Below are 12,226 nucleotides of genomic sequence, written 5' to 3' on the forward strand. Positions count from 1 at the left end.
TCCCCAAGTGTTGTCTCCACAAATGACCAGATTAATTTCTCATACTTTCACAACTATGTGTGTGTTCTGCTTTCTCTCTCTCCAGTTTTATTTTTGAAAGATTGATTAGCAATTAGAGAATTCAAGCGAATTCAAACAACACATCTAGACCTGACATTGATCCTGTTTATCATGACCTAATTATGTCAGGACTTTGAACATTGGAAGAAAAAGGCACCATTCACACTGGGGAGAAGCAGTCTGTGTGTGAAAGAGTGTATTAAGATTCATCTGAAATGTCAAAACACCAGCACAGTGACACTGGGGACAGACTGTGTAAATGTAGGGATTGCAGGAATGGATTTCTTTACCATCCCAGCCAGAAACTCACCAACACATTTACACTGGGGAGAAGCCATTCACGTGCTCTGATCATGGGAAGGGATTCACTTTGTCATCCGATCTGCTGATACAGGTCGAGTTCACACAGGGGAGAGACCATTTATCTGTTCTGAATGTGTTTAAAAATCGACTGGTTTGTGTTCAGGCTTCTGTACCTTCTCCCCGATGGAAGAGGTTGTAGAAAAATATTGCCAGGGTGGGATGGATCTTTGAGAGACCATTAAATTTCTCCGTGTGTGGGAAAGGATTCATTCACTCATTCAAACTGTTACCACACCAGCAAATTCACAAAGAACCACAGCTCTTAATCACCCCAAGGAATGAAACATGGTCTTTGGGCTGTTTGTGCTGACATTATTAATTAATTGAATTGAATTTATTGTCACGAGGCACAGTGAAATGCTTTGTCTTGCGAGCAATACAGGCAGATCACAGAGTTACATAGCATAGATAAGTAAATAATAGGTAAACAGTGGCAAAAACAAAAACATAGGTACAGGCGAATGTTAAGAGTTTGTGAGTCCATTCAGTATTCTAGCAACAGTAGGGTAGAAACTGCTTCGAAACCGGCTGGTGCGTGTGTTCAAGCTTCTGTACCTTCTCCCTGATGGTAGAGGTTATAGAAAAACATTGCCAGGGTGGGATGGATCTTTGAGAATGCTGGCGGCCTTTCCTTGACAGCGGGCCTAGTAGATGGATTCTATGGGAGGTTGGTCTTTATGATTGTCCGGGTCGAGTTCACCACTCTCTGTAACAGTCTCCGATCTTGAATGGTACAGTTGAATGGTAGTGATACATCCAGACAGAATGCTCTCGATGGTGCACCTATAAAAGTTGGGTACTCACCGTCATGCCAAATTCCCTCAGCTGTCTGAGGAAGAAGAGACGTTGTTGGGTCTTTATAACCAGTGCGTTCATATGAAGAGTCCAAGAAAGCTTGTTGTGGATGACCACTCCCAGGAGCTTGACACTCCAGTCATTCCACCTCTGTGCTGTTAATCCCTGGTCAACTAAAGATGTTTATATTATTGATAAAATGTTAGTAACAGTTGTATATCTGTTTTGTAGGATTTGAAAATAATCACATCATGTCTGTATATCAATACATTCACACTGAGTAAAAGCTGTCCACCTAAATACTGTGTTAACATGGATTTCGGGGTTCATCAGGATTGGTTAAGCACTAATACTTTGACATATCCTCAGATTTCAAACTGATTGATTGATTTATTGTTGTCACATGTACCAAGATACAGTGAAAAGTGTTGTTTTGGGTACTACACAGGCAGATCATACCACACAAAGTGCATCAAAGTAGCAGAACAGAGTGCCGTATACACAGTCTCATAGAAAGTGCGGAGAGAGAGATCAGAATTAATGTTTGAGAGGGCCATTCAGAAGTCTGATAACAGCGGGGAAGAAGCTGTTCTTAAATCTATTCATACGTGTATTCAATCTTTTAAATCATCTGCCCGACGGAAAAGGGTGGAAGAGAGTGTCACTAGGATGGAAAGAACTTTGATTATGTTGGTTGCTTTCCCGAGGCACTGGGGACTATAGATGGAGTCAATGAATAGAAGACTGGTTTGTGTGATGAACTAGGCTGCGTTCACAACTCTGCAATTTCTTGTGGTCTTAGGAACAGCAGTGGCCAAACCACACTATGATGCATCCAGATATGATGCTTTCAGTGGTGCATCTATAAAAATTGGTAAGAGTCCTTGAATATATGCCAAATTTCCTTACTCTCCTGAGGAAGGAGAGTCATTGTGCCTTCTTGACCATCACATCAACTTGGGTGGATCAGGATAGATTGTTGGTGAATATCTCTCTGAGGAACTTGATGCTCTCACCACCTCCACCTCAGCACCATTGATATAGATAGGGGCATGCCCTCCACTCTCCTTCCTGAACTCAATAACCAGCACCTTCATTTTCCTAATGTTGATGGAGAGTTTGTTCTCTTTACACCATGCCACTAAGCACCCAATCTCTTTCCTGTACGCTGTCTCGTCATTACTTGAGATCAAACCTACAATGGTGGTGTCATCAGCAAACTTGTAAATGGAGTTAGGGCAGAATTTGGCCACACAGTTGTGAGTATGTAAGGAGTGTAATAGGGCACTGAGTATGAAGCCTTGCAGGGTACCGGTGTTGAGGATTATAGTAAAGGAGGTGTTGTCACCTATTCTTATTGATTGCAGTCTATGTGTCAGTAACTCAAGGATTAAGTTACAAAGAGGGGTCGAGATCTAGGGCTTGGAGTTTAGAGATGAATTTGTTTGGAATTATTGAAGGCACATCTGTAGTCAATATGTGGGAGTCTGATGTAGATATCCATATGTTATCCATATGTTCAAGGATGCGTGTAGGGCCAGGAAGATGGCATCTACTGTGGACTTATTATGCTGGTAGGCAAATTGAAAAGGATCAAGGGAGTTAACGTGAGCTGTGACTAACCTCTCGACTTTTGGGTGATCTTTGAACGATCATGAGTGATATGTTTTGCTGGTCTGCCCCAACCCCACTTTTCCTATAGGCTCCATTATTTATATTAAGTGATTTTCTATCAAGCAAGGTTTTGCTGGAATGCAACTACGGTATAGCGAAACCTTACAATCAAGTGCTCACTCAGTCATTGATGCTCATGAATCAGTAACACTTTCACAAAGAGAGAAATTGTTCACCTGTGAGTTATGTGAAAAGGGCTTTGCACAATCATCAGCCCTGGCGGATGATCGGTGCATTCGTAGAGGAGAAAAAGCATTCACATGTGAGATGTGTAACAAATCATTTTCTCAATCATCAAAACTCCATACATACCAATGCATTCACATGAGAGGGGCCATTCAAGTGTAAGGTTTGTAATAAAATTTTTATGAAGTCTATGAGACTCCTCATCCACCAGAATATTCACACAGGAGAAGAAACCCTTCGGGAGGTGTGACAGAACACTTTTACCTACTGCTTCAATCTCCTGATACACCAGAGGATTCACACTGGGAAGAAACCCTACCATAGTGAGGTGTGTGACTGAGCTGTTACACAATCTTCAATTCTCCTGAAGCACCAGTGTGTTATTCTGGGGACAACCATTCAAGTGTGGGGTTTTTAAGATGGGTTTCAGCCAATTGTCTGATCTCCTGACTCACCAGAGGATTCACACAAGAGGAAACCCCTCGACTGAACCTTCACATACACACTGGTGCTCCTGAAACAGCATTTCATCCGCACAGGGGAAAAACTCTACATGTTTGAGGTGTGTGACCAAGCCTTCTTGAAGTCAGTGAATCTCTGTGTATATTAACACAAACACACTTTGGCATACAAGTATGAAGTGTGTGTCAGTGGCTTTGCACAATTATTAACCATGGTCAGTCACATGCATATTCACATAGATGAGAAAACATTCACATGTGAGGTATGCAGCAAATCATTCTTGAGCCCATCAATCTTCCATGTGTACTGACACATTCACACTGGGGAGAAACCTTTCATATGTATTGTGCAACAAATTCTTCTCCAGGTCACTGAAACGCTGGCTGCATCAGAGGATTCACACAGGAGAAATTATTTAAATTTGACAATGCTTTAACACTCCCATTGATGCCCAGGAGTCTCCGATCTATTTACACTGAGAAGAAATAATTTAGAGAGGGCCCTCTTGTGGTGCAATGGTAGTGTCCTTCCCATGACCATGGAAAACTGGTTTCAAGTCCAATCTGCGCCAGAAATGTGTATTAACATTTCTGAACAGGTTGATTAGAAAAATAAGTTAATTCAAAAAAACATTCGGGTGTGACAATGATTTCAGACTGACTATGATTCTTTTTGTGATCTTATAGAGATTTACAAAATTATGAGGGGCATGGATAGGATAAATAGACAAAGTCTTTACCCTGGGGTGGGGGAGTCCAGAACTAGAGGGCTTAGGTTTAGGGTGAGAGGGGAAAAATATAAAAGAGACCTAAGGGGCAACTTTTCCATGCAGAGGGTGGTACGTGTATGGAATGAGCTGGCAGAGGATGTGGTGGAGTCTAGTACAATTACAACATTTAAGAGGCATTTGATGGGTATAGGAATAGGAAGAGTTTGGAGGGATATGGGCCGGGTGCTGGCAGGTGGGACTAGATTGGGTTGGGATATCTGGTTGGCATGGACGGGTTGGACCAAAGGGTCTGTTTCCATGCTGTACATCTCTATGACTCTATGCTGGACTCACACAGGGGAAAGTAGGTGATCTTTGTGATAGAGAGGTTATGGGATCAGAAGCTCAGCCAAAGGTTGAAGATAATGACACTGACTAAATTGTTCTTGGAGATGAGATGAACAAGGATAGGGAGAGTGTAGCAATCTGTTACATCATCGATTTGATCATGGCTGATCCGTATCTTAACCCTAACTGCCATGATTCTGTAACCCATAATCGCCTTTCATAACAATAAACCTATCAATCTCAACTTTAAAATTTTCGATTGACCCCGAGCCCCAAGAGGGTTACAGATTTCCAGTCCCCTTTTTGTTAAGAAATGTTAGCTGACATAACCCCTGAACGGCATCTCTCTAATTTTAGAGAATAGTTTCCATCCAACCACTTACAATGTGTGTGAAAAGTTCACCCCTTAAGTCTCTTTTCTATCATTCCCCACTCACCTTAAACCTATGCCCTCTAGTTCTGGACTCCCCACTTTGTCTATTTATCCTGTCCATGCCCCTCATAATTTTATAGACCTCTATAAGGTCACCCCCCTCAGCCTCCAACGTTCCAGGGAAAACAGCACCAGCCTATTCAGCCTCTCCCTATAACCCTCCAAACCCTCAAATCCTGGCAACATCCTTGTAAATCTTTTTTGAACTCTTTCAAGTTTCACAACATCCTTCCGATAGAAGGAGACTTGATCAACTTGTTTAATCATCTTATAAACCTCTATTAGATTACCCCTTAATTTTCTGCATTTAAGGGAGTGCATGTATCTGTGTAATCTGTCCTTTTACTCTTTTAGCTCCATGAACATTCTGTTCAAGCTATGCTATACTTCTTCCAAGGTCAATACACCCTTCCTGAGAAGTGGTGCCAAGAAACAAACACAGTTCTCCAGATAGGAATGCAACAGTGCTCTGTACAACTGGAACACAACTTCCACAAGGAAACAGTTGGTTCTGGGGAGAAGTTGTGAGTTATCTTCTCTCTTCATGGTGTTCATGAAGTAATGAGCAAGTTTGACAGGAAAGCAGGACCACTAGTGCTTGATATGGTTCAGTCAGGTTGATGGGTAGATCAATTACGTACTACATAAGGGAGGCGATATTATCGCTGAAATTCAATTAATGTTCTGGGAACTCAGGTTCAAATTCAATCATGGCAGATGATGGAATTTGAATTCAGTCTGGAATTAAGAACCAAATAAACCATTGTCAATTGTCAAAAAACCCATCTGGCTCATTAATGTCCTTCAGGGAAGGAAATCTGACAACCTCATCTGGCCTACATGTGACTCCAGATGCACAGTGATATGGTTTACTCTCAAAAGCCCTATGAAATGGTTGAGCATGCCAATCAGTCCAAGGGCAACTAGGGATAGACAACAAATGCTGGCCAGCTAGTGATACCCATGTCCCATTCGTGAATTTAAAAAAGTACATAAAACTCATTCACCCTTGAACATGAGCAGCAGGGATATTGATTGGGAAAGGAGAGAGAAAAGGTCAGTTGGAGCATGGAGAGTTGGTATGATGGAGTGGTTAAACACTGTCCAACTCGCCTAGGGAACAGTGTCTTCCAGGAAGGGAAGCTGATTGATCAATGTTCCCATGTAATCACTGGATCTCTGTAAGCATTTGTGGCTTTGTATGATGGAAATAAGCTCCATCCTGTGTCACTAAAGTTTGATGTCATTTCTAACCATCTGAATTGGGAGCCAGAATAGAGCACAGGGATTTTAAAGAAACTTCTGTCTGTAGTATTCTGGGGGAGTTTCCCCTGATGTGAGTGTGTATGTGTGTTAGTGAAGTGAGCCAGCTCTCAGGGGTGGGTATGAAGTAGAATCACAGACCCAGCTTTAGTAGGTGGTTTGAATTATACACAGAATCTCTTTAGGTGATGGATATTTGCCTAATACCATGGGAAATATTTATACTCTCCAGTCTGGGAGGACTACTATCCTGAGTATGGTGAAGGGGTGGTGAGACTTTACAGATTTGAGTTACCTCAGCCCTTGATTTAATGTTTGGTTTCATATTTTTAAATGATTCGTGTTTTGGGAAAGAGTTTATGTCATTGCGAAAGGCCTTGTTAATTTTGATTCATTTAAAAGTTTTGTATGGATTTAAGATTGTTTTCTGTTGGTTTATTCATCTTCTTTATCACCAGCTGGCCAGCATTTGTTGTCTATCCCTAGTTGCCCTTGGACTGATTGGCATACTCGACCATTTCATAGGGCTTTTGAGAGTAAACCATATCACTGTGCATCTGGAGTAGCTATTAGTAAATTAGATTTTTGCTTAACCCAAACTATCTGATTTGTCAGCGTGCTGAGAGTTGGGATAAGCGGATGCATTTTCAGCCTGGCAACCTGTAATTAGTGGAGTGCCACAAGGATCAGTACAGGGGCCACAATTATTTATATATAAATAACATTTGAAGAAAGTGAAAGTAGTACAACCATGTTTGTGGATTATACAAAATAGGTGAGAAGGCAAGAGGAGAGATGACATAAGAGTCTTTAGAGGTTTGTAGATAGATTAAATGAATAGGCAAAAACTTAGCAGATGAAATATAGGAAAATGTAAGGTGATGAACTTTGGCAGAAAGAAAAGAAGATCTGAGTATTATTGAAATGGAAAAAGACTGCAGAAATCCACAGAACAGAGGAATTTGAAAGTCCATGGATAACAAAAAGCTGGCATCCAAGTTCATTGGGGAGTAGGAAAGGGAAATGGAATGTTGGTCTTTATTTCAAAGGGAATGGAATATAGAAGTACAGACGTTTTGCTAAAACTGTACAAGGCACTAGTCAGACCACAGCTGGAATGCTGTAAACAATTTTGGGCCCCTTATCTAAAAGATATGCTGACCTTGGAGGCAGTCCAAAGAAGGGTCACAAGGTTGGTACCATATGTGGAGGAACTGTCTTATGTGGAGAGGTTAAGTATATTGGGCCTATGCTCATTGAAAAATAGAAGAACCTTACTGACCCTAATTCTAAGGGAACTTGGCAAGGTAGATGTGGAAAGATCATTTCCTTTTGTGGGAGAGTCCAGGACCAGAGGGCATAATCTCAGAGTAAGAGGTTGCCGAGTTAGGGCATAGATAAAGAATTTCCTCTTTATGAGGGTTGTGAATCTGTGGAATTCTTTATTGCAGAGGGCTGAGATAGACAGATTTTAATCAGTAAGAGAATCAAGGGTTATGTGGTTAAAAACAGAATTGTGGAGTTGAGAGTTAGCAGATCAGCAATGATCTCATTGATGGCTGCAGTAGGAGAATTGTTCTTGTATACAATATGACTGTTCCTGTGGGTTCGGATCCTATTTCCATCAATGGGTTTATAATTTCAAGTTCGCAGGAAGTACTGGCTGGACTGACAGCTTGTGATGCCAATGGAGTGGACTCTCATGAAGGACACTCCTGCTCAACCTCTCCCTTTGCCTGAGGTGTGGTGGCCCTCAGATTAAATCACTACCAGTGGTCTCTCTCTCTCTCTGAGAGACCAGATGCATGGTCTGTTAAGTGACTATAGTGACTACTTTTAGTATGACATTTCCTTAAGAAAGGAAGACTTATATTTTTATGTATATGGTTCAAAAAGGACCATTTTGGAGAATGAAGCCAAACATGTGTTGAAGGTGACAGTGGGGAAGCATTTGGCAATCACAATAACATACATTTTACATTTTTATGGAAAAGCAGAAATATAGTCTGCAAAAAACAATTTTGGGTTGGAGTAAGGCAGATTTTATTAAAATAAGGCAGGATCTGAGTGAAATTGACTATGTATAGATACCTGCATGTAAATCTACAGCAGAACAGTGCGAGGTATTCAAAAAGATCCTTGGAGGAGTATAGGCCCAGCATGTTCCCTTTAGAGTGAAATGTAGGAGCAACAAGCCCAAAGAACCCTGGATGTCAAGCAATGTTCAGAACTGGATAAAAAATAAGAGAGACATATGACAGGTACAAAGGGAGCAAAACAGTGGAGGCCCGAGAGGAGTACAGAAAGTAAATCATGAGAAAGAGAATAGCTGGGGAAGAAAATAACCAGGGAAAGAGAAGGGTCTATTAGGGATCAAGAGGGCAATCTATGCATTGAGCCAGAGGACAATTGTTAGAACGTTAAATAAGTACTTCACATCTTCTTTACACAGGAAAAGGAGGATGCAAGTACAGAATTCAAGAAGATGGACTATGGAGTTTTAGCCGATTGACATAAGAAGTGAGGAGCTATTGAAGGTTTTGGCAGACTTAAAAGTGGATTGTATCCCAGGCTATTGTGGGGGGGCAAGAGAAGAAATTCTAAGGGCTGTCACCCAAATATTCTAATTGTCTATCTACAGAAGAGTTATCAGTGGATTTGAGAATAGTTAGTATGATTCCACTTCACAGGAAGAGTGATAGCATTAGTCCAGAGGACTATAGACCAGTGAGTCTAACATCAGTGATAGGCAAACTACTGGAGAAACTAATCTTCATTTAGAGAGGAAAGGTTGGATCAGGAATAGTCAGCATAGCTTTGTCAGAGGGAAGTCATGCCGATCAAATCTTGTGGAATTTTTTAAGGAGGTGACTAAAGTTTTGGAAAAGGGTAGCACAGTTGATGTAGTTCATATGGATTTCAGCAAGACCTTTGATAAGGTTTTACACAGGAAACTAATAAAGTAAAAGTTCATGGTATCCTGGGTAGTTTATCAAGTTTGATCCAAAATTGGCTTAGTGACAGGAGATAGAAGATGGCGGTAGAAAACTGATTGTGTGACTGGAGCCCAGTGTGCAGTTCCACAGGGATGTGTTTGGTCCCTTATTGTTTGTGATATTCATAAGTGATGTAGTTGAGAATGGGGAATGATAAGTAAGTTTGCAGGTGACACAAAGAGTAACTGTGTGATTGATAGTGAGGAAGAAGGTGTTAGGCTACAGGAGTATATAAATGGATTGGTCAAATGAACAGATCAGTGGCAGTTGGAATTTAACCCTGATAAATGTGAGACGATGTACTTTGGAAGAAGAAATAAGCAAAGGAGTATTCAATGAATGACAAGAGATGAGGATGCCAAGAGGAAGACAGGAATCTTGGAGTGCTTGACAACAGATTCCTGTGAAGGTGGCAGGAGGATTAAAAGGGTAGTTAAGAAGATATATGGGACACTTGCCTTTTTGGTTGTGACACAGATTATCAGAGCAGGGAGGTCATCTTGGAGCTGTACAGAACTTTGGCTAGTGTGCGACTCTGGTCACCACAGGGAAGGTGTGATTGCTCTGAAGGGGTTTGCAGAGGAGACTCACCAGGATGGAGCATATCAATTATGAACAGAAGTTGGATAAGCTCAGGTTGTTTTCTTTGGAGCAGAGAGGTTGAGGGAGGATCTGATAGAGGAGTTTAAGATTGAGAGGCATGGACAGGATGAACAGAAAGCAGCTTTTCCCCTTAGTCAAAGGGTCAATACTAAGGGACATAATTTTAAAGTAAAAAGCAGGAGGTTTAGAGAAAATTTGAGGAAAATGTTTTTCACCCAGTGGTTTTCTCGAATGCACTGACTATGAACCTCAAAATCTTTAAGAAATACTTGGATGAGCACTTGAAGTTCAAAACATTCAAGCCTCTGGGCCTTGTACGGGAATGTGGGACTATTGTAGGTAGTAGCACATTTTTAGCAGTGGAGAGCAATGGGCCAAAGGACCTCTCTGGACTGTATAACTGTATGATTCTATCAACTTTCACAAACAGAGGATGTTGGCTGCAAATTGCTTTTGAACTGTAGTCAGTTTTGTAATGCAAGAATTATAGCAGACATTTTGCAGGGTTATAATCCTACTGAAGGAACATTACTTTAAAAAGAAATTCCATGACTGACCAACAGAACTACACCATAACACTTCACATTTTTAAACAAACTAAACTTTATTTTATGGAACATAAAGAAACAGAGAAAGCACTAATGATACTATAGACTATAATTACTTATATTATAAATTCAGTTCTACTTCTTATTCATACTATGCCTCCCCCAGGTGTTCCCTATACATTATGAGACTCTTCGTTCACTTCTACAGGGACCATCACAAAGTTGTCCAGAATCAATGTTCATTCACCTCCACATTGCAGCTACTCTTCGCGATAAGACTTGTATAGAAATCCTTCAAATAGTATTTTGGCTAAGCATTCCTTCAAGTTTTCTTAATACCTTGGGTTTTGTGAATGCCTCAGCTCCTTGTTACTGCTAAATTGAGTCATAGAGATGTACAGCACAGTAACAGACCCTTTGGTCCAACTCGTCCATACCGACCAAATATATTTAATTAATCTAGTCCCATTTGCCAGCACTTGACCCATATGGCTCTAAACCCTTCCTATGCAGGTACCCATGCATTGTACCAGCCTCCACCACTTCCTCTGGCAGCTCATTCAATATATGTGCCACCCTCTGCATGAAAAAGTTGCCCCTTAGGTCCCTTCCAAGCAAAATTTGCTGACTGCTTTCTGCATAAAGCTCTATGAGAATCATCGTAGATTTCTTCCCTCTAGTTTCAAACTAGACAGATCTTCTCTCCTGAAATTCCAGCTGAGCTTGAGACTTACCATTCAGAGCCGTAAATAATAAACTTAGTACTTTCTCTGTTTTAAACTCTCTTAATCCAGTGGGATGGAGAAGATGCCATAGCAAACCTGCAATTGTCTTTTGTGTGCAAACACCCAGCTAAATAAAACAAAATAAACTTCAATTTTACTTTTTTGATTCCATAACTGCTGTGAATAATTAATAATACTAATGAATGCGTTCGCGCTCTCTCCAAAATACCTGTGTCCATGATGGAACCCCCATGTTTAAAAATATCCTCTCAGCTTTTCTTCTCAAAGCTATATATGCAATTTAAATCTTTTACTGAAGGAAGGATAGACCTCTTGCTCTGTAACAAACTGAAAGGTGACCCCCCTGGCTTATTAATTTCACACCTCTATCCCTGAGCTTTAAACAAACATTGGCTCACTCACTTCCATCATAAAAGCAGGAAGTGCTGAAGCAACTCAGCAGGTCTGGCAGCCTGTTGTTATGTGATTTTTAACTTTGTCCACCCCAGTCCAACACTGGCACCTCCACAGCATGTGTAAAGACAGAAGCAGAAATAACATTGAAGTTGAAAAGAGTCAAACCGGACTCAAATCATGAACTGTGAAACAGGAAACATCAATCCACAAACGCTACCAAAACTGCTGAGTTTCAACAGCAGCTCTTGTTTTTATTTCAGAGTTCCAGCATCCACAGAATTTTTACTTTTATTTATAATTTTGCTTTTTACTGTCACGAAACTTCACATCAGAGTTACAACCAGTTTCTCAAATAGTTTACCCCATTTATCTAGTTAACACCAATTCATAAAATAAAGTTATATCCAAAACAAATACACATTTATATCTTTCCTTGAACGAGGAAAGAAACTGCATACACTATTTGAGATGTGGTCTCATCAATGCCCTGTATAACTGAAGCATAACAATTCTACCTTCATATTCAATTCCTCTCATAATACAAGTTAATATCCCATAAACCTTCTAGATTATGTGCTGTACCTGCAAACTAATATTTTGTGAATCATGCGCTAGACTTAAATTAAATCCCTCTGCAACTCAGA

The sequence above is a fragment of the Chiloscyllium punctatum genome, chromosome 30 (assembly GCF_047496795.1).
Source record: "Chiloscyllium punctatum isolate Juve2018m chromosome 30, sChiPun1.3, whole genome shotgun sequence".
NCBI classification, from domain to species: Eukaryota; Metazoa; Chordata; class Chondrichthyes; order Orectolobiformes; family Hemiscylliidae; genus Chiloscyllium; species Chiloscyllium punctatum.